We start from the raw sequence: 26,453 nt of genomic DNA, 5'->3' as shown, positions 1-26,453 counted from the left end.
CCTGCGTAACAGGATAAATGTCTATGGGCCCAATATTGAACTGGACAAGGGTGACACGGTCTATACCTTGTGTTCAATATAGACATAAGGGCAAAGGGGTAATTATACACATAATTATTATCACAGGAGGTTTTGTCAGATCACATGACATTTTCGTGACTTGGGTAGCAGTGATGTGTTGCTAGATACCGCTCACTGTTTATTATGTTAAATGCGTGATTTAATATAATTGCCAACGCCGCGAAAACCTATAGGGTCACACACAAAGGACGGATTGATGAGAGATAGAGTAACTAAGGAACACCGTAAGGTACGGTGCACTTAAGTGGGAGACGAAATATGGTAAGGTACCAAATACTTAAGTGATTTTGGGCATATTATAAGATATGGGCCAAAATACACTTAAGTGGGCTTTTTGGCTTGAAGCCCACACAAGTGGTTCTATAAATAGAACCCCTTGGGTAGAAGCATTGTCACTCCAATCCACTCAGACAGAAATTCAAGTAGAGACTTGGAATTTTGTTTCCCTCTTTCTCTCACTCAAAGCCTTCATTCATAACAGCTAGCACTACGATTGAAGGAATCCGTTCGTGTGGACTGAGTAGAGACGTTGTCATCGTTCAACGTTCGTGATCACCCCGTGGATCTGTATCAAAGGTTTTGATCATTATCAGAGATCTGCACCAAAGGTTTGAATCGTCACAAGAGGTAACGATTCTATCACTGATCATGCCCATTCGTAAGGATCACTAAATGGAGAAATTTTTAAATTCCGCTGCGCCTTGGATGGCTATTCTCCTTCACCTTTCCCACCATCCTTAGGAAACAGGTATATCTTAGTAGCTATGGACTACGTATCTAAGTGGATTGAAGCCATAGCTGCACCCACAAACGATACTAGGGTGGTGATCAAGCTATTTAAGAATTATATATTCCCTAGATTTAGAACACCACTTTTAGTCATAAGCGATGAAGGATCACACTTCATATCGAGAATATTTGATAAACTTTTAAGAAAATATGGAGTTAGACATATAGTAGCAACACCATACCACCCACAGACTAGTGGCCAAGTAGAAGTATCCAATAGGGAGATAAAACAAATCCTAGAGAAAACTATTTCAATCTCTAGGAGAGACTGGTATCAGAAGCTTCAAGAAGCATTATGGGCCTATAGAACCGCTTTCAAAACCCCTATAGGAACAACTCCCTACCAACTAGTCTATGGAAAATCCTGTCACTTACCGTTCGAATTAGAGCATAAGGCCTATGGGCCATTAAAACTTTGAATTTAGACTACCTGACCGCTGGTGAGAAGCGTATCCTTGACATTCACAAACTAGAAGAACTCAGGCAATCTGCCTACGAGAATGCCAAGATATACAAAGAGAGAACAAAAGCTTGGCACGACAAAAGAATAGTAAAGAAAGACTTCAATATAGGCGACCCTGTTCTCTTGTTCAACTCTAGGTTACGACTCTTTCCTGGGAAGCTGCGCTCGAGATGGACTGGCCCTTTCAAAGTATCCAAGATTCTGAGATCCGGAGCCGTAGATGTCAAGAACGAGACTTGTAGTCCATTCATTGTAAATGGACAAAGACTGAAGCTCTACGAAGGAGGAGACATTCCAGCAGACTACTCAAGCCACACTCTGATTGATCCACCAATCCCCACTACAGGTGTATAACTTCCGATCGTCAAGCTAACGACATTAAACAAGCGCTAGGCAACCCATGGTTTTCTTACCCTGTTTTACTTTTTTGCATTTACTTTATTTTTAATTTTTATCATATTTTCACCGAGACTAAATACTTGAATGGTTTGTATTTTCAGGGTCCCTTTCTAACTTTTACAGGATGCAGGACTTCGACGATATGCACGTAGCCTATAGAGATGATGCTCATAGAGAGCGCTACATAGCTCTTTATCAGCGCCCTATGGCGTCCACACGTTATCCAAATCAACACTGCATGAAAGCTTTGGGCATTGAGCCAAGCATCCAATTTCTGAGCCACCAACTCCATTGGGATGAGTTCGCTGACGACCTAAGCAACACCTACAGGAACTTGACATTGGAGTTCCTCAGTTCATTTGATTATGACCCTTACTCTGGACCGGATGGGTATGCTGCTTTCAGACTTTTTGGGATTGAGTACTCCTTCAGCCAGAAGGAGTTCGGTGACCTATAATGCTTCCAGACCACCCCTGACGCTATCCTTGAGAAACCGATGGGATACTTTCTGGGGAAGGAAGTGGAAAGGTTCTGGAGTGACATCTCAGGTGGAGGGAGCCAGGATCCTTCTACTTAGTTATCCCAGGCTATACATAACCCTGCTTTTAGATACTTCCAGATGATACCGGCACACTCCTTCCTAGGGAGACCAGATACTGAGACATTACTGAGTAAGGAGGAGATCTTTCTACTATTTTGTGCATCCTAGTCTCGCCCAGTAGCATGTGGGAAGTTTCTGTTTTGTGGCCTCAGCGGTGTTTCCAGATCGTCTGAAGGAGTCATTCATGTAGGAGGGATCATCACACAGATCGCCATCGCCTTAGGTCTATCTCGCAAGCTGTTACATCTCCGGACCTACTGTGGGTACACTACCATGGATGTCGACTTTTGCTTGACCAGAGGGTTGATGAAGAGATCCTCCTTCAGCCCAAGACAGTTCAGGTTGCTGGTTGATAGCGAGGCGATTCATTATTTTACACTGCCTGATCCTATGATGACTAGTTTGCATGACCCAGCAAACTGGAGTTATGCTCTGGAGGGTCAGGGAGAGACTATCGAGGAGCCGAGGTCCCCACCTATTGATGAGTATATGCCTACACCACCTCCTCCGAGGATCACTGTATTCTCTAATAATTTATCATCGTAGACCCCAGACATCCGCACCAAGATTGCAGAGTGTCGTAGAGAGATCGTCGGGCTTAGACAGGAGGTGGCTGACCTCACCTTACAGATGGGAGTATCTGATCTCACACACGCTACCGAGGCTGACTGTTTATACCAGGAGATCGCATAGCTTAGGCAGGAGATAGCCATGCTCCGTGGATCTACTAAGGAAGACGAACCTCCTACTATTTGATTTTACCATTTAATTTTATTCTGTCTCATTTATGCTTATATTTCTCGCATTTACCTAACTTATTTTATATCATTGCATCTGAGATATTTTTCTTAACTATGTTAGCACATTGATATTTCTACATCTATATATATGTTTTATGTTTGTTTATTATATTTATATTTTTAATATAGTCTAATTATATTAATTGTTTATTTATTTTCTAGTCTAATGCTTAAAATTTTATTTTTATAAAATTATGCAAGCCTTATGTCAATAGGAAATTACAATGCAAACGCTATCCGTACCCCCCAACCAAAAAGACAACGAGAAGTCCAAGCCAAAATGACCAAAATCCGGCCCAACTGAATTTTGCCTTGTGGCGCCCGTCATAGATGCTGTGGCGCCCGCACAACGTCTGTATAAGCTCGGGGCAGACTCCCTTTCTTCACCATTTTCACACCTTCAAACCTTCAAAACCCATTTTTCCACCTTGCAAAAACGCCCTTGAACCCCACAAAAGCTCACACATTTCCCATCTTCACACCATACAAATCATTTTCCCAACTTCCATTTTCATTTTCATCTGTCAAATCTCATAAAAACCACACATTTTTACATACCCATCTTCATCTTCTTCGTCATATTCCAAGAGCTGAAAAATGGAGTTCAATGGATTCATTCTTCGAGGAGGGAAACCGGGAGATAGGCAAAGGAAGATTATCGAGCGGTTGCAAAATCGGGAGATCCTCCCGACAAGGTATGTTGATGAAAATTGTCTTTACACTTTGGGTATCTACCATAGCATTTTTTATTTATTAGATAATTTAGGTTTGCATAGTATCTTTTCAAACAAAGAACCTACCTTTGAGAGATTGACAATCAAATTTTTAAGTTCTTTAATTTATATTGTCAATCCTAATACTGCTAGCACAGTTGGTATTGTCCGATTTAGAATGTTTGTTGTTGAATATGAATTCAGTACCGACGAACTAGCAAGCATGTTAGGTATTCCTCATGGGGACGGTGCTATTTGTAAGCCCCCTTTGGATTCAGATTGGTCGGTCCAGGTGTTTTCCTTCTGGAAGAGATTGTCAAACACTTCCGTAAATTCTTTTGAAGGAATTCTTGCCTCGACCATCCATAACCCGACCATCAGAGTTTTTAGATATCTGTTGGCATGCACTATTTTCGGTCGGGAGAATCCAAATAAGGTCAATGCTCGAGAGCTTCTATTTTTGCAAGGAAGCCTCACAAATAGAAGAATTAATTCGGTCCCGTTCATGCTCGCTCATATGGCTTTAACTCTAAATAAAGTGGGACCGATTGTTTTCGGAGGACTGATTACGTCTATTGCTCGGGCGCTTAACCTGAACAATGAGATAACTACCCTAGATCCCTTACCTCCTCGCACAATCAACCTAAAATTTCTGAGAGACATGAAATTGTGCCGATTGAGGAGAGAAGGAGGCTATGTGCTTATGGTTCATGGTGTAGCTATCCCATCTGTTGTTTTACCATGGACTAGACGTACTGATGTACGTGATGAGAGGAATTGGACCTATGTTTTAGATGCTCCACTTGTTTTGGGTCCTCTTCCTCCTAATGTTCCTGATGAGGAGGGACACGACACTGATGATGAATATGATCGGAGAGAGAGATCTCCCGTACCTCATGTGTCCCCCCATCACCCTTCACTACTACACACCGCACCATCTTCTTCTTTTGCAGGTTCTGCTCCTGGCTTTTATATTACAGAGGATATGTGGCGTGACCACATGGCTAGAGAGCAAAGGCGTGATGACCTACTCTCTACCATCCAACAACAACTGGCGGATAACATGAGCTTCATGAAAGAATCGTAGCGGAGGACAGATAGATCCTATGAGACTGTTTTACAGTCCCTGCTTACGATCACAAACCAGCAAGCCCGTCAGCAACAATACCACCGTCAACATACTGCACTCATAGAAGCCACTCAGGGTTCCATTTTGGGTAACCTTCGAGAGGTGAGGACTGCTCAGGATGCCTTACAGGCCAGGATGGATCAGAGAGACCGTCGTCGTACCCGATCCCGTCGTCCACCTCAGGATGGCGAAGGCACCAGTGATCAGCAGTAGGATGTCAGGTGACTCTCCCCTTATCTTATTTCGAAACATTGGGGACAATGTTCGATTTAAGTGTGGGAGGAGATTTTATTCGCTTTTCTTTGCTGTTTTCAGTTAGTTTGTTTATTTTCTTTGCTGTTTTTAGTTAGTTTGTTTATTTTTATTGCTTTTTAGTTGTTTACCTTATTTCATTTTGCTTTTAGTGTGAGTGTTTTAGATAATGCATGAGTCTGACGAGTCACCAAGTATAGTGTATCTTTAGTACAGTTTAATCTCCCCATTCCTTTAGCCCTACCAAATTTTTTTTGCAAAAGAAAACAGTGTTATTCTGAAAGTTTTTGGGTTTTAAAGACTGGTTTGAGTAAGGATGCGGTGACTTGGGAGAACTTTTTGAAGCATCAGTATTGTTTTAGCACCATAGACTTCGTAAATATAGGAATCATTCCCGAAACCCCATATACTATGGCCTTTATCATCATCTCAGTATAAGTCCTCAGTAGTTTATTCCAGCAGTCAGCTCTGGCCTATGCATCCTCTACGTAGGGGACCGATGAACATAAGTGAATGATCTAGTAAAATAAATAAAAGAAAGCAAAAAGGCAAATCCGGTATAGGTGACCCTCACAAAGTCATTTAAACCAAAAGAGTTGTAAAAATTTGCTACAAAAAGAAAAAAGAAAAAGAAAAAGAAAAAGAAAAAAACTCACCCGCTATTAGTTGGTTTAGAGGTATCTGGCGCTGAACTCGGTAGGGCGGATTATCATTCGATCCCCCACAACTGCAGTTGGGTCAAATACAAGGGTTTACACATATTTATGTGTCAGGAACCCCATGTTTGGATCATAATCACTAGCAGGTCACTCTGCTATGAAGCATGTATGGATAACGGGCTTAATGTGATTGCGCCTGAATGAAAAGGACACAAAAAGAGATGAAGAGGCAGGCCTAGGTATTGTGGGATAATATGGGTTGGTTAATATAGGAATGGAGTTTATGTCCGTATTTGCGGATAAGTGTCATCATGATACCCTTAGTTCACTCAGTTAGTACCTATCATTGCATCTCGACTTGAATTTAGAAACCTTTTTAACCTGAAGCACTCGTTTACACCAGTTTTTCTTCTATGAACTTTTTAGTATTTTGCTTGAGGACAAGCAAGGGTTTAAGTGTGGGAGAATTTGATGACACTGAAATTCACTGTATTTTCGACTCCGATTTCGCATGCATTTTAGTTGTTTTATTGTTATTTTGTTATGTTATTACTATGTTTCTCTTTTTTTTTCTTCAGGTTTTTACTTTAATCGGAGCTCCGATCGAGAAAAGGAGTGAAAACGAGCTAAAAACCCTAAAATTCAGCATTTTACACTTTGTGGCTCCCACTGTGGTTGGCGCCATGGGACCAGCCATGACGTGTAACAGCTCAACTTCCCTCAACTGCCACGTTCCCCACTACCTCCACTATGGCGCCACAATTTTCTCTTATGGCGGACGCCATGGACTTGTGGCGGGCGCCACAAGAAGGAAAGTTTTCCATCCCAATTTCAAACTGAAGGGCATCCTTGTCATTTCCATTATTTTACTTGCCTATAAATAGAGTCGAATTCATTTGTTTAATCATCCAAACTTAGAGCAGATGCAAACTTAGAGCAAACTTAGTTTCACTTAGGCATATATTCAGTATTTTAAAGTGGTAATCGCTTCGCATTGGGGTGTTACCACAATTGTGTAATCGAGTTTGTGATCGAGTCTGTAATCGAGTTTGGAGCACTTTGGAAGGAAGTTAATCCTGCCGCCATTTTCATTTCCGCTTCGCATTTTATTCACCCTCCGATTGGAGCATGTTTTTATTGCTTTACCTTTATCTAATTTATTTTCCCGCACTCGCTTTACTTTATTTATTTCCCGCACTCGCTTTACTTTATTTATTTCCCGCACTGTCTTTACTTTATTTATTTCCCGCACTCGCTTTACTTTATTTATTTTCCCGCACTATCTTAACTTTATTTATTTCTCGCACTCGCTTTACTTTATTTATTTCTCACACTCGCACTACTTTATTTATTTTCCGCACTTGCACTACTTTTATTTACTTTCCGCACTCGCACTACTTTTATTTAATTTCCGCACTCGCACTATTTTTATTTAAATTAAAATGCACCTTTACTTTACTATGTCTAACTAAACCTATAAGGTTAGAATGTAAGGATCATAATTGAACCGATAATCCGTACAATTGTTCGTAGAAACACTTAAGGGTTATTTTAACTTTCAACTTAAGTTTTCCCGCACTTAATTTCCGTTGGGTAAGATCGAAAGCCGTCCAACGTCTATTTAAACTTAATTATTTTTAACTATTTCAAAAATAGCGAAAGCGCTTTGTTTAGTTCATTAGGAGTTTTTAACTTAAGAAGAAAAGTGATTTTAAAACTATTTTCGGACGCGTTTATAAGTTTAGAGTCTGGTTCGTGAGAACCTCTTTTGGTTGAGAAATCCAGGTTAAAATACTTTTCAACTTAGTCGAGATACTATATTTCTTAAAAATAGGTTTACTACTTTAACGCAATGCGCGCCTTTTTATAAGTGACAATAAGAGGGTTTGATTAGGGAGTACAACTAGGTTCTGAATACGCGAAAGCGACCGTTCCTGTTAAATTGGTTCTTTTCAAAGTAGGAAACACTGCCCATAAGTAGTTCTATTAGCAAGTACTTGGATTATTAATTGATTATGTGAATTACATTCGAGCCTGTCTTTATTAATTGAATTTAATTTAATACTTTACTTTTCATTGCACACTCTAAAAACCCCTATTTTGATTACCTTAGATAAACACCATAACAATAGATAACGATAGATTGACACTTGGTCTCTATGGATTCGACAATCTTTTATATTACTCTGACGCGTTCATATACTTGCGAAAAGTACGCATCAAGTAGCGTGAGACGGTGAATCATCTAGGTAAATCTTGGGTTACAACAATTCACAATTTGGATCCGGTCGAGTGAAAGCTTTGAATGACGGGGGTTTCTTGCAAAGGAGTAGCGTGAGACAGTGGATCAAATTGGTATTGTTGGGTGACTTGATCAAGCTCAGATCAAGAGAATAGAAAGTGTGAGAATCAAATCAAAAATAGGGTTTATAGGGTTGGATTGCTAAATTTCTCTTGTATTCTACTTTTGTCAAGTAAGGTTAATTTTCATTATCTCAATTCGAGTTCGAATTAAGGGCATGCGTATCCATAGCAAGACCGATTGGGGAACTACCTAGACAAGTCATTATTTACTTGTCACTTGTAAATTATTGAATTCATCGATTGTGCAATCAATATGTTTGACTAAACTTTTTGATAACCTTTTGAAAGAGGTTTTGTTTAGTTGATCAGAATCTTAGATTATGTTTGCAATTGCAAATCAACAAAATAATACAAAATTCTAAACAAAATCAATTGCACACAAGGTGTTCGATAATTTGTCTCAATAGCATTTTTGTGTTTTCTATCATTGAGAATAGTCTCTACTATTAGAGTAATATTAAAGTGATTGTAATTAAAATTATTTTGATTAATTTGTTCTCATTATCATAACTTAGTTCTACATACGCATATTCGAGCTTTTCGATAGCGGTTCACTTTAGACGATTTGATCCGGGTCACTTCCGCTAGCCGTTAAAATTTTCAAAACAATTTTTGTAAAGTTTTAAAACTTGGGATCTATTCACCCCCCTTTAGATCGTATCATCTAACAGGAGGAATTTATCATATATGAAGGGACTGGAGATTCTGATATGCTAAAGAGGATGAGGTGAGCTTGGAATAAAGTCCACTATAAAGGAAAGACTAAGAAAAATTGCATTGCTAAAGAGCCATATACATAGTGGGTTCGAGAAAGAGTTCTCATAGTTAAGCTGCCATATCGCTATGAACCTCCCATGGAGAGAAGCTCAAGACCATCATTACTGGCTTTGGAGAAAGAGAATGAAAAGTTGAATTAGAGACTCTATATGGTCTCCACCGAGAAGGATGACCTCAAACTCAAGCTCAGCCAGATACACCATAAAAAGTTTCACCTGGTCCACCTTACATTTCATTTTACTTAATGGTTGAAAGGTTCTTCGTTAATCTTTATATTTTGTTGGTTTGTAACTTATAATTGACCATTGATTGACCTTGATCATTTCAATATTGTTAACCAAGCTATGGCCAATGTTGACTTTTACCATTACTATTGATTTTTTCTATGCGTTGACTTTTATCAAAATTGCTGACTTTATAATTACCATTGACTTTTAATTATTATTGACTTTTCGTCATTGATTGAATGCTATTTAATTTGAATCGTTATGAACATTAATCATTGTTGACTATTTCCTTATTATTGTTACCGGTCCTTGACCATGCTTTGACTTTGGTTGACTTTTTGGAAAGAAAGGAAATATCTTCATTCATGAGTAATTGGAATACATTACAAACATCATGAGCTTTATACAAGGAAATAAATCAATTACAAGAAAAAACTGCAAAATTTTGGAGTAGTTTACTTTTAGTCAACTATTGAGTTTTGGCCAACTATTGACCATTGACTCGATTTCGACTCCTGAATTTTCCTAGCCCTATTATACAAATATTTGACCAAATAACTCATCATTATTCATTAAAAAAATTAACTATTCCATGATTATGTTACAAATGCTAATTTCCATCAACTCAAGATTTCATCTTCCATCAAACTTCATTCTCATGACTTTTTCTTCATTCTCTGGTGTCCTCTCAAGCTCATTCTTCCATCATAATGATCACTTTGCTACAAGGAAGAAGATACACCAAGTCAGACATTCATATCATGGATTAAAATCATCAAAATTATATGGAAAAGTCATAAAAATATTTTGCACTACTTCACAATACTTGTTTTTTCAACACTTTCTAACATTGATTAATGCCCAAAAAGGCATAATTTGATTCATAAGTTTATACCATTCAAAAGTTCACTTTTTCAACGTAAAATAACTTAAAATCATGAGTTAATTCACAAAACATTCATAGCAAAAGTGACAAAAAATCAAAGGCAAAAGCATTCAAAAATTCTAAGTTTCATGCATAATCACCAATGACCTTCTATCTTAAATTCCAACTTGATACTTTTGCGAAAACCAAACATCATTTGTCTCTAATTATCTATGAATTCACAACCTTTTAATTACACAATTAACTCTTAACTACCATAACTACCAAACTAACACAAATTCCAACTTTCATTTTCAAACAAATCTCCATTCAATCATAGTCCTTCATAAAAATCAATCCAAGGATTGGAAGTAGTGATCCGCAACTTAAACTTAAATTAATTTCCAACAATTGATAAATCTCTTACTTGGATCACAATCCAAGGGTTCTCATTCCTCACAAAACCCTCAATTACTTCACTACCGTTAAACTACCTAGGTCAAATCAAAACTTAACCAACTACAAACCTCCAAACTAACACAAATCATAACTACCATTTTAGGGAGCATTCTCAACCCTTGATAAGATTCTCCCTAAAATCACTATCCTAGGGCTAGAATAACTCCATCCATAATCACACTCTTCCTTTGAAAACCTATAAAAACTTACTATTCTTTTCATCATTCGTCAATCATAAAAAACCATAAATCATAGTACAGTATTATGCCAAAATTCCTCACCATCACCAAAGTTCAATTTCTCACCATTTAGAACTTCACATTGAAGTTCTAAATTTGGTGGAACTTAGTCACACTTAAGTTTCAAAAATTAATCAATTAAATTTCATTTTCCTCATTCAAGATTCAACATCAATTTTCTACAATTCAACAAAGTTTCTACATTCATCAAAACTTCTACGTTCATCATCTATATTCAACCATAATCATCAAGCAAAAAGTAAATGGAAGCATAGCAAAAAAACTTAATTTTGAAGTTTTTCGGGTTTCTCTTCGACACTCCGTTAGCAATCTTTAACCGAAGCAAATCTCCGCACCGCCAGTAATTCTTCATCTTTTTTCTTCCATACTTTTACCATGAGTTATTGGATACTTCTTGTTGATTAATTTAACATACCGTCAAAATAACTTATTTAAAAAATAATTTATTTCCAAAGAAAACCAAATGCAAGTTGAATAAAAATCAACCTAACATAATTTCTAATATAGTTTAGCATGACATTGAATTAGGCATCGCATTAGCGTAGAATATGAAATAATTTATTAGAATAATGACTTATTTAAGCTAAAAGTCCGACTTTGACATAGAACACAAAATTCTCACCATCTCAATTTCTCCGGTAACAATTTCACATAACCGGTAACTCCCACCACCGCCAAACCCTTGCTCTCCTCTCTACATCCAACTCCTTTCCATTCAAATCGTTTTCATCTTCTACCGCCATTATCCTCCTGAGGTTTGCTGATGATTCATACCTTGACAGCTATATCAGTATCATTAAAGTGGAGTTTAAAACACGCACTGTTGAGCAAGACGGGAAGACCATTAAACTTCCAATTTGGGACACTGCCAGTCAAGAACGTTTCCGTATTATAACTAGTAGCTACTACCGTGGGGCTCATGGCATAATTGTTGTTTATGATGTCATTGACCAAGAGAGCTTCAACAATGTTAAGCGGTGGCAGAATGAAATTGACCGCTATGCAAGTGAAAACATTAACAAGCTTCTAGTTGGAAAAAAGAGTGATCTAGCAAATAATAAAGTTGTGTCCTCTGAAACAGCAAAGGCATGCGCGGATGAAATTGGAATTCCTTTCATGAACACTAGTGCTAAAAATGCCAACAATATGGAACAAGTTTTCATGGCCACGACTGCTGAAATGAAAAACAAAATGGTTAGTCAACCATCAAACAATGAACTTGGGCTTAACAATGGGCCCAGCGCCCTGTTAACTTTCCACACCCCAGAAGCAACCTTGCAGCTCATTTATTTTATTTATTATTTAAATAAAATTCATAATTTTATTTTTAATATTTTTTAATTAGATCATAATCACTTTTAGTCATGATTAAGAATTTAGTCTTAGTATTTTAGGATTAAGTTTTCTTAATTAGGATTAAATTAGGAATTAGGGTTGCATGATCATTAATCTTGATGCTTCATTTTTTGCCTTTGTTTTCTAACCCATGATGCTTGCTTGATTCTTATTAATAGTTTGACCTAATATCTTGCATGATCTCCCATTTGTATTGATTTAATTAATTGATTAAATTTTTTTGGTCAATTAATTAAATTAATGACTTTAGGACTATTTAGCACCTCATTTGAAACAAATCACATGCTCCCTTAAGATCCTATTCAATTAGGTGATCAAAAACCCCTTGATCACTATTTGAATTAGAAATTTAGGACTTACCATCCACATGATCCCTTAGGTAAAAAAACAATTCCATTCATCTTTAAAACTCTAGAAATAGGTAACCACCAAGGCATGACAACATCAATCTTCATTCCCAATCTTTGATACCATATCCCATTCTTTCAAACATATCTCTTCTCATCCATTTAGAACAAAAACTCTTTTTAAACCTGAAAACATTTAATAATTATGATGTGAATTGTGTGCCACAAGCCTTAAGAAATGGAGAAGGAATAATAGAGGGTATGTCTATCCTTATTCTGAATATCTTTGGAAACGGGATGCATGACCCAATTGTTCAAAGTATTCACCTTCATTAATAGACTTTAGTGCAATTCAAATCAAGAAATTTTTTAACACTCATCTCAGATTAAAACCCATAACAATCAACATCAAAAACACCATTCTCTGTGGACCCAACACAACACCTCTTGGTTTTTGACACCCATACTCCTACATGTTTGCCTTGTTAATCCCCTAGTTTAGGAAAACCCTCTTGCATGTTTTCCTTGTTAATCCCTTAGTTTAGGAAAACCCTTGTTTTCCTTGTTAATCCCTTGGTTTAGGCAAACCTTTATCTTCCTTAATCCTCTGGTTCAGGAAAACCCATACAACACTGCATTGGTTTAGATACCTCATTCTCAGTTCAGACACCTCATTCTTGTTTAAGACACCTCATTCTTAGTTCAAACACCTCATATTGATTTAGAAACCACTGTATGGATTCAAACGCCACCTTCACAAACCTGTACAATTCTTTCAGATACCACAACAATTTCTTTTCATGAAAGAACTGTTATAATCTATTGCTTAGCAGTCATACTAACAACTTAGAGCATATGAACCAGGATCAAACAGCTAATGTCAAAACACTTTTAGGATATGATTATAACAATGTTCCCTAAAATAAACCAACAAATACTCATTTTCTACCACGAACTACAAATCTCTGATTTTCTCATTGCACCATGAGAATACATAGGCACAAGGTGGAACCACAAATCTCTGATTTTCTGATTTTCTCATTGCATCATGAGAATACCTCATTCACATTTTGGAACCATGTTTTGCACTTCTAGGTAATGTTTTCAATTCCTATTTATGGTTATCTAATATTGATTTTTATTTTTATTTTTTCTATTTTGGGGTTCCTCAAGAGGAATTTCCATCAAGGTATCTAGTTCTTTCAACCTTTATTTAAACTCTTGTTCCTCTTTTTCACCAAGCATTTTCTAAGTACCTATTAATGCTTGTTTTAGAGGAGAAATGTAACACCCCAATAAAAATAAGACACTTATTTAATTTAAATTAATATTTTATTTATTAATTTAATTAAATAATTGGAATTTGGATTATTATTATTATTTTGGAAAATATATAAGTTGGAATTTAGAAAAATCCCATTTTTGGTAAAAAGGTTATTTTCACGTGAAAAAGGAAAAGAGGCAGAAAGGGCAAAAAGCCAGAGAACGAAGGTTGAAGGAAGGAGAAGCTTGGAGCTCGGAAGCTGCCGGATTAACTCAGGTAAGGGGGGTTTATCATCAATTAACGGGTATTATGGGATGATATGTACTGGGTAGTAATAGACCATTTGTTTTACCTCTGATTGGATGATATATGCTGAATTGTGAAACTTTTGAGATGAACGAAAATTTGATTATAATTGACGAAATTCGTAGGAATTTGAGATGGAAAGGTTAGCAAATTGTGAAAATCGAAAGTGTATGATTAGTGATAGATGATAGGAATGAATTGTGTGTAAAATTTGGACTGTAGAAGGTTGAATTGGGTAGATCTCGTAGCAGAGAAAGCCATTGCAGATCTGTGAGCTCTGGTTTCTGGTCATACGCGTATGGCACTAGGCAATACGCGTATGAGATGTTGGTACGCGTATGGGGGGAAGCCTTACGCGTATGGGTGAGAAAGATGACATTTTGAACGTGAATTGGTCTCTGTTGGTACGCGTAATAGGAGATTGATACGCGTAGCATACGCGTATGAGACAGGTGATACGCGTATGAGTTGGGCGAGGGAACGCGCAATACGCGTATGAGAGTGGGCATTACGCGTATGAGTTTGGCCAGGTTTGGGCAATACGCGTATGGCAGAGGCAATACGCGTATGGGCAGAATTGTGTTTTTGCTGTGCTACTGTTGTGCAGTTTTGGTTGTTTAGGCTGAGTAATGCGACTTAGCTGAGATATGATGTGATAGGGATCATTTCCCGTTGTTTTGAGTGGCATAGGTATTAGTAGAGTGTGCTAATACTGTGTTTGCTTTTGTGGCATGATATGATATGCTTTTGTGATTAATTATGTTGATGATGTGTGATGGTATACATGATGATGTGAATGTATACATTTGTGAATAGACTGTATTATGGCTTAGAGTGTGAGCATGTGTCTATTCTTGATTATTGTTGATGTTGCATTGCTAGGTGATTAGCATGCATATTGTGGCCTTCGGGTGGTAGCTAATTCCCATGGTGAGGAATTAGTGAGTTTAGTCATTTTTGGACTGTTGTTGATTGTTTGCATGCTAGGTGAGTAGCGTGCATTTCATGGCCCATTTGGGGTGGTAGCTAATTCCCATGGTGAGGAATTAGTGAGTGAGTCACTATGTCTCAAATGAGTGGGACTAGTGAGCTTGGTAGCCGTGCCTGGATTTGGACGGTGAGGTTGAACTATATGTTCACAAATAGTCGGTACCGCATGCATAGAGTCTCATTGCATAATGAATGTATGGCATATAATATGAATGGATGTATTCCAGTATTATATGTGTGTTGTATGTTGTGCTGTTAATGTTGAATGTGATTGAGATTTTACCGTTGAATATGATGCTCGAATGGATATTGCTGTTGCTGAATGCGTAGTCTGATTAGGGTGAATTAATGTGTTAATTACTTGGCATTACATGTTGTTCTATAATGCTTATTATATTGATTGAGGAACTCACCCTTACGCCTATTTTTCAGGTAACGAGAAATGAGTTGAGTAGAAGCTAATGCTTGGAGTCTAGAGTAGTTCTTATGGGTCATGCTCTGATAGATGTAACATCGGGAGGGGATGTTTTAATTAAATTGATATTGGTTGTTGAATGATTTACATGTATTGTGTTACATGTTTTACATTGATGTTGAATTATTCCGCTGCGAATTATGCAAAAGAACCTTATTTTGATTTAAATAAATGAGTATGACAGGATGCTTGATAATTTTGTTAAATGATTGTGTGACACCCTTCGGGGCATAATTACTCTGATGAATATATTGTTATTTTAATTATAATAATTTGGGGTATTTTAGAAGGGTGTTACATTAGTGGTATCAGAGCATAGTCGGTCGTGTCGAGTCGTAGTTATTCTGTTTCCCCTGTACGGGATAGGTGTTGTTTAACCCTATCAGTACTTATTGTTTAGCTTGTTTGGGTTTTCAGAATAGAGATGGCTGGAAGAGGTAGAGATGATGCTGCAATTGCTGAGGCTCTGGGTATGCTGGCTGGTGTACTTGGAGGAAATCCGAATGTTGTGGGAATGGGAGCTGCTCGTCAGTTGAGTGAGTTCCAGAAGAACAATCCTCCAATGTTCAAGGGAGCATACGATCCAGATGGTGCCCAGAAGTGGTTGAAGGAGATAGAAAGGATTTTCAGAGTAACTGAGTGTGCTGATAACTAGAAGGTCAGGTTCGGTACACATATGCTGTCAGAAGAAGCTGATGATTGGTGGGTTGCTACCCGCACTGAGTTGGAAACTGCTGGGAATGCTGAGATTACTTGGGCAGTGTTCAGAGAGAGATTTCTGAGGAAGTACTTTCCAGAGGATGTCAGAGGAAAGAAGGAGATAGAGTTCTTGGAATTGAAGCAGGGTAACAGGTCTGTTACGGAGTATGCTGCTAAGTTCACAGAGCTGTCGAAGTATTATACTCCCTATGCTGGAGCTGCTGGGGAATTTTCAAAGTGTGTGAAGTTTGAGAACGGGTTGCGTCCCGAGATCAAGCAGGCGATTGGATATCAGAGGATTAGAGTGTTTTCTGATTTGGTTGACTGTTGCAGGATTTTCGAACAGGATTCCAAGGCTAGAGCAGAGAGCTATCAGCAAAGGGTTGATAGGAAAGGTAAGAATCAGATTGATCGTGGGAAACCGTATGCAGCTGGCAAAGGTTTCCAGAGACAGAGTGGGATGAAGAGGCCTAGTGGGGGAGACTCTAGTGCTCCTGTTAAGTGTTACAGGTGTGGTCAGGCTGGACATCGTATCCATGAGTGCACCAGTAATGAGAAGAAGTGTTTCAAATGTGGGAAAGGTGGTCATTTGGCTGCAGATTGCCGGTTGAAGACTGTGACTTGCTTCAACTGTGGAGAGGTGGGTCATATCAGTCCACAGTGCCCTAAGCCGAAGAAAGAGAATCAGTCGGGAGGCAAGGTTTTTGCTTTATCAGGTTCTGAGACTTTTGCAGATGAGCGTTTGATCCGAGGTACGTGTTATATTAATGGCTTTCCTCTTATAGCTATTATTGACACAGGTGCGACTCATTCTTTTATATCTTTGGATTGTGCTGTGAAACTTAAGTTAGAGATATCTGAGATGCTTGGTAGTATGGTGATTGATACTCCTGCGAAGGGTTCAGTGACTACTACTTCTGTTTGTCTGAGTTGCCCTTTGAGTATTTTTGGTAGGGATTTTGGGATAGACCTTGTGTGTCTTCCATTAGTGCAGATTGATGTTATTCTGGGTATGAACTGGTTGGTGTTTAACCGAGCTTCCATCAACTGTTTTGATAAGACTGTGATCTTTCCTGAGATTGAGGAAGGCAAGAGTTTGTTTCTATCAGCCAGGCAGGTGAATGAGGAAGTGGCAGATGGGGCAGAGTTGTTTATGCTGTTAGCAACTTTGGAGGCTAAAGATAAACTGGTGATTGGCAATCTCGCTGTGGTGTGTGATTTTCCTGATGTGTTTCCGGAAGAAGTGAATGAATTGCCGCCAGAGCATGAAGTTGAGTTCTCGATTGATTTGGTACCTGGTACTAGACCGATATCGATGGCTCCTTACCGTATGTCTGCTGTTGAGCTAGCTGAATTGAAGAGTCAGTTGGAAGATTTGTTGGATAAGAAATTTATTCGCCCGAGTGTGTCACCTTGGGGTGCACCAGTGTTGCTGGTTAAAAAGAAAGAAGGTACTATGAGGTTGTGTGTGGACTACAGGCAATTGAATAAAGTGACGATCAAGAATCGGTATCCTTTACCGAGGATTGATGATTTGATGGATCAATTGGTTGGTGCTAGTGTGTTCAGCAAGATAGATTTGAGGTCTGGGTATCATCAGATACGTGTGAAAACTGAGGATATTCAGAAGACTGCTTTCAGAACAAGGTATGGACATTATGAGTATTCTGTAATGCCTTTCGGTGTGACTAATGCGCCTGGAGTATTTATGGAGTATATGAATAGGATTTTCCATCCGTACCTAGATCAGTTTGTGGTGGTGTTTATTGATGACATTTTGGTGTATTCGAAATCTAAAGAAGAGCATGCTGAGCATTTGAGAGTGGTTTTAGGAGTTTTACGAGAAAAGAAGTTATTTGCTAAACTGTCAAAGTGTGAATTTTGGTTGGAAGAGGTCAGTTTCCTTGGTCATGTGATTTCAAGAGGTGGTGTTGCTGTTGATCCTTCTAAGATAGAAGCGGTATCTAAGTGGGAAGCTCCGAAGTCAGTTTCTGAGATAAAGAGTTTTCTTGGACTTGCAGGTTATTATAGAAAATTCATTGAGGGATTTTCCAAGTTGGCGTTACCGTTGACAATGTTGACCAGAAAGGGGCAAGCGTTTGTTTGGGACTCAAAATGTGAAGAAGGTTTCCAAGAGTTAAAGAGAAGGTTAACTACTGCTCCTATTCTGATATTACCGAGTTCGTCGGAACCATTTGAGGTTTATTGTGATGCTTCATTGTTGGGTTTAGGTGGTGTGTTGATGCAGAATAAGCAGGTTATAGCTTATGCTTCGAGACAACTAAGGGTTCATGAGAGGAACTATCCGACGCATGATTTAGAGTTGGCAGCTGTGGTATTTGTTCTAAAGTTATGGAGGCATTATTTGTATGGGTCGAGATTTGAAGTTTTCAGTGACCATAAGAGTTTAAAGTATTTGTTCGATCAGAAAGAGCTGAATATGAGACAGAGAAGATGGTTAGAATTTCTGAAGGATTATGACTTTGGTTTGAATTACCATCCGGGTAAAGCAAATGTAGTGGCTGATGCGTTGAGTCGGAAATCATTACATATGTCTATGTTAATGGTTAGGGAATTGGATTTAATTGAGCAGTTTAGAGACTTGAGTTTGGTGTGTGAGAGTACTCACAATAGTGTTAAATTGGGGATGTTGAAGTTAACAAGTGGTATTTTGGATGAGATCAGAGAGGGTCAGAAATCCGATATGTTTTTGGTTGATAAGTTGACTTTAGTGAATCAAGGTCAAGGTGGTGAATTCAGAGTTGATGAGAATGGTGTTTTGAGATTTGGTGGTCGGGTGTGTATTCCGGATGTTACTGAGCTTAAGAAGAGTATTCTGGAAGAAGGACATCGTAGTGGCTTGAGTATTCATCCTGGAGCTACGAAGATGTATCATGATTTGAAGAAGTTATTTTGGTGGCCGGGAATGAAAAGAGAAATTGCAAGTTTTGTGTATTCCTGTTTGACTTGCCAGAAGTCGAAGATTGAGCATCAGAAGCCGTCTGGGCTAATGCAACCGTTGACTATTCCAGAGTGGAAGTGGGACAGTATCAGTATGGATTTTGTTTCTGGTTTGCCGAGGACAAGTAAGAATTTTGAGGCTATTTGGGTGATTGTTGACAGATTGACAAAGTCGGCTCATTTTATTCCGATCAGAATGGATTATCCGTTGGAGAGGCTAGCTAAATTGTACATTGAGAAGATTGTGAGTTTGCATGGCATTCCGTCTAGTATTGTTTCGGACAGAGATCCTAGATTTACATCGAAGTTTTGGGAAGGTTTGCAGAGGGCTTTGGGAACTAAGCTGAGATTGAGTTCTGCATATCATCCGCAAACTGATGGTCAGACTGAGAGGACGATTCAGTCATTAGAGGATCTTTTGAGAGCTTGTGTTTTGGAAAAAGGAGGTGCTTGGGATTGTTATTTGCCATTGATTGAGTTTACCTACAACAATAGTTTTCATTCGAGTATTGGCATGGCACCGTTTGAAGCTTTGTATGGTAGGAGATGTCGGACACCTTTATGTTGGTATGAGTCCGGTGAGAGTGCTGTGGTTGGACCGGAGATTGTTCAACAAACTACGGAAAAGATTAAGATGATTCAGGAGAAGATGAGGATTGCTCAGAGTCGTCAGAAAAGTTATCATGACAAGAGAAGGAAGTCACTTGAGTTTCAAGAGGGAGACCATGTGTTTCTTCGTGTTACTCCGATAACTGGTGTTGGTCGGGCTTTGAAGTCGAAGAAGTTGACACCTCGATTTATTGGTCCTTATCAGATTTTGGAGAGGATAGGAGAGGTAGCCTATCGTATCGCTTTACCGCCGTCACTTGCGAATTTGCATGATGTTTTCCATGTGTCTCAGTTGAGGAGATACATTCATGATCCGTCGCATGTAGTCCAAATAGATGATGTACAGGTGAGAGATAACCTGACTGTTGAGACATCACCTATGAGGATCGAGGATCGAGAGTTGAAGCAGTTGCGGGGTAAAGAGATTGCCTTGGTGAAGGTAGCTTGGGGGGGACCAGCAGGTGGCAATGTGACTTGGGAACTGGAGAGCCAGATGAAAGAATCTTATCCGGAGTTGTTCGATTGAGGTATGTTTTCGAGGACGAAAACTCTTTTAGTGGGGGAGAGTTGTAACACCCCAATAAAAATAAGACACTTATTTAATTTAAATTAATATTTTATTTATTAATTTAATTAAATAATTGGAATTTGGATTATTATTATTATTTTGGAAAATATATAAGTTGGAATTTAGAAAAATCCCATTTTTGGTAAAAAGGTTATTTTCACGTGAAAAAGGAAAAGAGGCAGAAAGGGCAAAAAGCCAGAGAACGAAGGTTGAAGGAAGGAGAAGCTTGGAGCTCGGAAGCTGCCGGATTAACTCAGGTAAGGGGGGTTTATCATCAATTAACGGGTATTATGGGATGATATGTACTGGGTAGTAATAGACCATTTGTTTTACCTCTGATTGGATGATATATGCTGAATTGTGAAACTTTTGAGATGAACGAAAATTTGATTATAATTGACGAAATTCGTAGGAATTTGAGATGGAAAGGTTAGCAAATTGTGAAAATCGAAAGTGTATGATTAGTGATAGATGATAGGAATGAATTGTGTGTAAAATTTGGACTGTAGAAGGTTGAATTGGGTAGATCTCGTAGCAGAGAAAGCCATTGCAGATCTGTGAGCTCTGGTTTCTGGTCATACGCGTATGGCACTAGGCAATACGCGTATGAGATGTTGGTACGCGTATGGGGGGAAGCCTTACGCGTATGGGTGAGAAAGATGACATTTTGAACGTGAATTGGTCTCTGTTGGTACGCGTAATAGGAGATTGATACGCGTAGCATACGCGTATGAGACAGGTGATACGCGTATGAGTTGGGCGAGGGAACGCGCAATACGCGTATGAGAGTGGGCATTACGCGTATGAGTTTGGCCAGGTTTGGGCAATACGCGTATGGCAGAGGCAATACGCGTATGGGCAGAATTGTGTTTTTGCTGTGCTACTGTTGTGCAGTTTTTGGTTGTTTAGGCTGAGTAATGCGACTTAGCTGAGATATGATGTGATAGGGATCATTTCCCGTTGTTTTGAGTGGCATAGGTATTAGTAGAGTGTGCTAATACTGTGTTTGCTTTTGTGGCATGATATGATATGCTTTTGTGATTAATTATGTTGATGATGTGTGATGGTATACATGATGATGTGAATGTATACATTTGTGAATAGACTGTATTATGGCTTAGAGTGTGAGCATGTGTCTATTCTTGATTATTGTTGATGTTGCATTGCTAGGTGATTAGCATGCATATTGTGGCCTTCGGGTGGTAGCTAATTCCCATGGTGAGGAATTAGTGAGTTTAGTCATTTTTGGATTGTTGTTGATTGTTTGCATGCTAGGTGAGTAGCGTGCATTTCATGGCCCATTTGGGGTGGTAGCTAATTCCCATGGTGAGGAATTAGTGAGTGAGTCACTATGTCTCAAATGAGTGGGACTAGTGAGCTTGGTAGCCGTGCCTGGATTTGGACGGTGAGGTTGAACTATATGTTCACAAATAGTCGGTACCGCATGCATAGAGTCTCATTGCATAATGAATGTATGGCATATAATATGAATGGATGTATTCCAGTATTATATGTGTGTTGTATGTTGTGCTGTTAATGTTGAATGTGATTGAGATTTTACCGTTGAATATGATGCTCGAATGGATATTGCTGTTGCTGAATGCGTAGTCTGATTAGGGTGAATTAATGTGTTAATTACTTGGCATTACATGTTGTTCTATAATGCTTATTATATTGATTGAGGAACTCACCCTTACGCCTATTTTTCAGGTAACGAGAAATGAGTTGAGTAGAAGCTAATGCTTGGAGTCTAGAGTAGTTCTTATGGGTCATGCTCTGATAGATGTAACATCGGGAGGGGATGTTTTAATTAAATTGATATTGGTTGTTGAATGATTTACATGTATTGTGTTACATGTTTTACATTGATGTTGAATTATTCCGCTGCGAATTATGCAAAAGAACCTTATTTTGATTTAAATAAATGAGTATGACAGGATGCTTGATAATTTTGTTAAATGATTGTGTGACACCCTTCGGGGCATAATTACTCTGATGAATATATTGTTATTTTAATTATAATAATTTGGGGTATTTTAGAAGGGTGTTACAAGAAAGGTCATGCAACTATTTTTCAACTTCTTTTATAGCCTCCTCTGTAGCCTTTAATTGGAAACAAATCCCTTTATCCTTATAATGTTTTATAGTTTCAAAAACATTAAAACTTACTTCCTCATCTTGTACTTTGACCTTCATCTGTCCATTATCGACATCAATCATCATTTATGTTATCTTCATGAGAGGTGTACTTCATTGTCTTCTTCAATATCCATCACTAAAAAATCTTCCAGAAACAAAAATTTGTTCACTTTTACCAATACATCTCTAGCAATACCATAAGGACAATTTACAAATTTTCTAGCTGTAGAGTCACCCTTGTCTTTTTCAGTTTGAGATCACCAATTTTTTTGACAACTGATAAGGGCATAAGGTTGATGCTACCACTCAAGTCAATAAGTTCTTTACCTACAGTTACATTGCCTATGATGACGGAAAATGTGACTCATCCCGTGTCACTTTCCTTTTGAGGAAGTGTTCTTTAAATAATTACACCACAACTAGCTTCCATTCAAATTGTGTCTTCATCAATGTATCTTTGCCTTTGGTGGGGATCTCTTTCATGAACTTTTCATTGGGAGGAATTTTCTCTAAGGCTTATGAAATATGATGTTTATTTTAAATTATTTAAAAATATCTAGAAACTTTACATATTGCATTTCCTTATCCTTTTTCGTTGAATTACGAGGGTAACGTAAAAATTTTAACTAGAGTTACTAATTTTTTGTTTTTTCCTTCTCTACTTTATGAAGGTTTTTCTCTTTATCCTTTACATCAAATTCTTTTTCCTTTTTTATATTTTTTTTTGTTTTCTTCTTTATTTTCTTTTTCTTCTTCGTCCTTTTTTTTGGACCTTTTCTTCTTCTTTGGCTGCAACAACAAACCTTTCTTTTTCGTCATGATTATTACCACCTCTACTACTTCTAATGGTAATATATTTACATTGTTCCTTTTTTAGATTTACCATCTCTCTGACCAGCTATACAACGTGGATTGTAAGTTCTCTAACAAAGGTCTAAATATTCTTTTGAGATGAAGTTGTTGCTGTTATGAATTGGATAACTGTATCTTCCGTATTTGTTTTTTTTAGAAAGTGTTTGAATGTACTCTTGAGAGTTTCTCCTAGTGGAATGACGAGCTTCTAATCTTTAATTTTGATTGAAATTTATTCTTTGGAGGTTGTTGGTTTGATATTGCCATGGTTTTTTCTGGTAATTTGCATAATTTACTTTTGCATGAGTTGGGGGGGGGGGGGAATCCAGTTGGATGGTTACCGCTGCATAGTTCACATAATGAAATTTTCCTTTGTTATGGTGTTTCATGCATTTTCTTCAATTGTTGTGGAAGTTTATAAAACTATTTTGTCAACTCACTCATTGTTTGTGTCAACAATTTGTTTTACACAAGAAGATAATTATTGGTATTCAACTCCATGATATAATTTTTAGACATATTTTTGTATTGTGATCTTTGATGATCACTGAGTTTCATTCTTTCAATGAATGTAATTTCATTTTCTACGCTTTGGACATGAGAGAATCCTTAGCAGTAGCATCTAGAAATAACTTTGGTTTTTATTATAGTCCATTTCTGAAGGTGTAGATCTGTGTATGTTCATAAAATATATGGTTTGGACATCTTCTCACAATAGACTTTTACCTCTCTCAGATTTCACAAAGAGTTTCAGTTGCTCCTTAGGAGAACACCGTAATGCTTATCTTTTTTTCATGGATTTTTCGTGACGGAAGAACTTTTGTTAGAACTTTTCTTCTAATGCATTCTAATATGTCATCATCAATGTTGTTGGTCTAGATACCACTCCCTTGGTTTGACAATTAATAATTGTGGAAATAATATTAGGAATAGTACTTCCAAATCTCCTAGTGTCCCATAAGTCTCGTAAAACTTTATGAGGTATGTGTATGGCTCCTCATGGTATAGACCTGAAAAGGGCTAGCATAAAGAATTTGTAACAAACACGTTTTCATTTATGTTTGAAGAACATTTCTTTATGGTCTATCTATGTGTACCAAATATCTTGGACTATTGTGGTATGACAGGCCACCTACATTGTTTCCATTGTTGTTATTATTGATGTTTTGATTGTTGTTGTTATTTGTATCAGACATGGTTTCTTGTTTTGAAATAAAAGACTCTTCTAGACCATGCAATTTAGATTACAACTTTTCTTTCTGATCTTTCATGCAGTTGTTTCGATTTTAGGATCGAACATAAGTTATTTTATCGAATCCTTTCATAGCATAAACAAGTAATCGCAAAACTAGCTAACTAGCTCATACTATAAGTAGGTTAGTAACTATAAACAAAATATACATATATGAAAAAATATAAACAGAAAACTTATAGTGATAAGAACTATCACAGTGTCTTTAAAACTAATGTCAGTCCCAGACGATGACGTCATTTTATTGTAGCTCGAAAGCATGTAAATTATCGTATCCATAGACACCAATTGTGTTTTAAATATCGTCCAACAATTTTTGTGATTATAAGAGAATGGTTGTTTAGATGGTTTGTTTGCGAAAATGAAATGATAAAAAATAAATTGAGATTTTGAGGTGTTAATGCCGAGAAAACTTGTTGGGGTTAGACTTCATCATCCATATCCTCATGTATAACCATTGGTCATTAATATGCTTTTCTACTCAACTATTAACACTCCCATATGTTTCTCTCATTGCAACTTATGTTTTAGTCAACGACATGAGATCCATTGTATTACCTAATAGACAATACCTCGCCATATTACCCAATACAACATCATTAAGTTTCAATAGTGAATGCAAATATCAATGCAACATTTCACCAATATCGTTATTCATGTGAATTTTAAACCTAACCTTATCTCTAAGCATTATAATAAAATACATAGAGACTTGGATCTAATAACGACCACCACTTCTCCAATGTCAAGTCATACCATTAGAACATGTTTTTGGTAGCTAATCCAAAACAAGCATTAAGAACGTAGAATTATCAATATTAAAGCTTAAGTAAAATTACATAAAACTCCATGACTATAATTAATACATGAGTATAATGATGAATACACCAAACTCCAATAAAAGAGAACTAGCTATGCTTACTTGTCATAGCTTTAAAATTGAATCATAGAAGAAAGAGTGTGAATAACATCTGCATCGATTCCTCAAGCAATGCTTCCACATTCAGTCTTTCTCTCCTTATTCTCTCTTTTTGAGATTTAAGGTGAATATACTTTCTTGTTGTACTACCTTGAATCAATCAAAACTCCCTTTGAATTGAAAATGGAACTCCTATTTGTAGACTTAGTAAAGGTAGTGTCGCTATGTGCATCACACATAATCTCCTAGCACACATACTTTCTTTCTTGTTAAGCAATTTCAAGTCTCCTACAACTTTCCTTAGCCACCCTATTTCACTAGGAGCACTGCCCATCTTTGACTAACGCATAAACTCTTCCTTCACCATGAAGTAACTTAGCCTTGAAGTCTTCTATCATCCGTGCTCACTTAGTGTTCCTATGAACTTGGCTTAGTGATCCTTGCTTGTATGTAAGAGTATTGTCAAGGTCTCTGTGTGTTTCGTGGTGGTTTTGAAGTCTTTTCACCTATTTTTTTTATTAATGTGCAAGTAAAAAGTCCAAACATGTTTTTTATCACTTTTCATTGATAAATCAAATGTTTTCTATTGATTACTTGTAAAATAAGTTAATAAGTGCCTACATATTTTACGTAATTTTGGAACTTATCATAGGCATCCAGATAAATCATCATTTCATATGCCATTTGGTGAAATGATGATTTCTTTGGATGATGTTTCATACCTACTTAACCTTCTAATTAGGGGTGATTTTTATGATCTTCCATAGGGTATTAACAAAGAAGGTGTTGTTGCTCTTGATTTTGAGTTATTGGGAGTGAATACATATGAGGTCACACTAGAGACCTGTATTTCTAGGGTTCCACATTACATGTCTAAT

At 37.6% G+C, this 26,453-nt stretch overlaps 1 pseudogene; it reads left to right on the top strand.

The window, feature by feature from the left end:
* Positions 1-1,816: 1,816 nt before the first annotated feature.
* Positions 1,817-12,190, top strand: LOC127136360 (GTP-binding protein YPTM2-like; annotated as a pseudogene).
* Positions 12,191-26,453: the final 14,263 nt, after the last annotated feature.

The sequence above is a fragment of the Lathyrus oleraceus genome, chromosome 4 (genome assembly GCF_024323335.1).
Source record: "Lathyrus oleraceus cultivar Zhongwan6 chromosome 4, CAAS_Psat_ZW6_1.0, whole genome shotgun sequence".
NCBI classification, from domain to species: Eukaryota; Viridiplantae; Streptophyta; class Magnoliopsida; order Fabales; family Fabaceae; genus Lathyrus; species Lathyrus oleraceus.
Note: the sequence above shows the minus strand (reverse complement) of the source record. Positions and strands in the feature narration are given on the sequence as shown.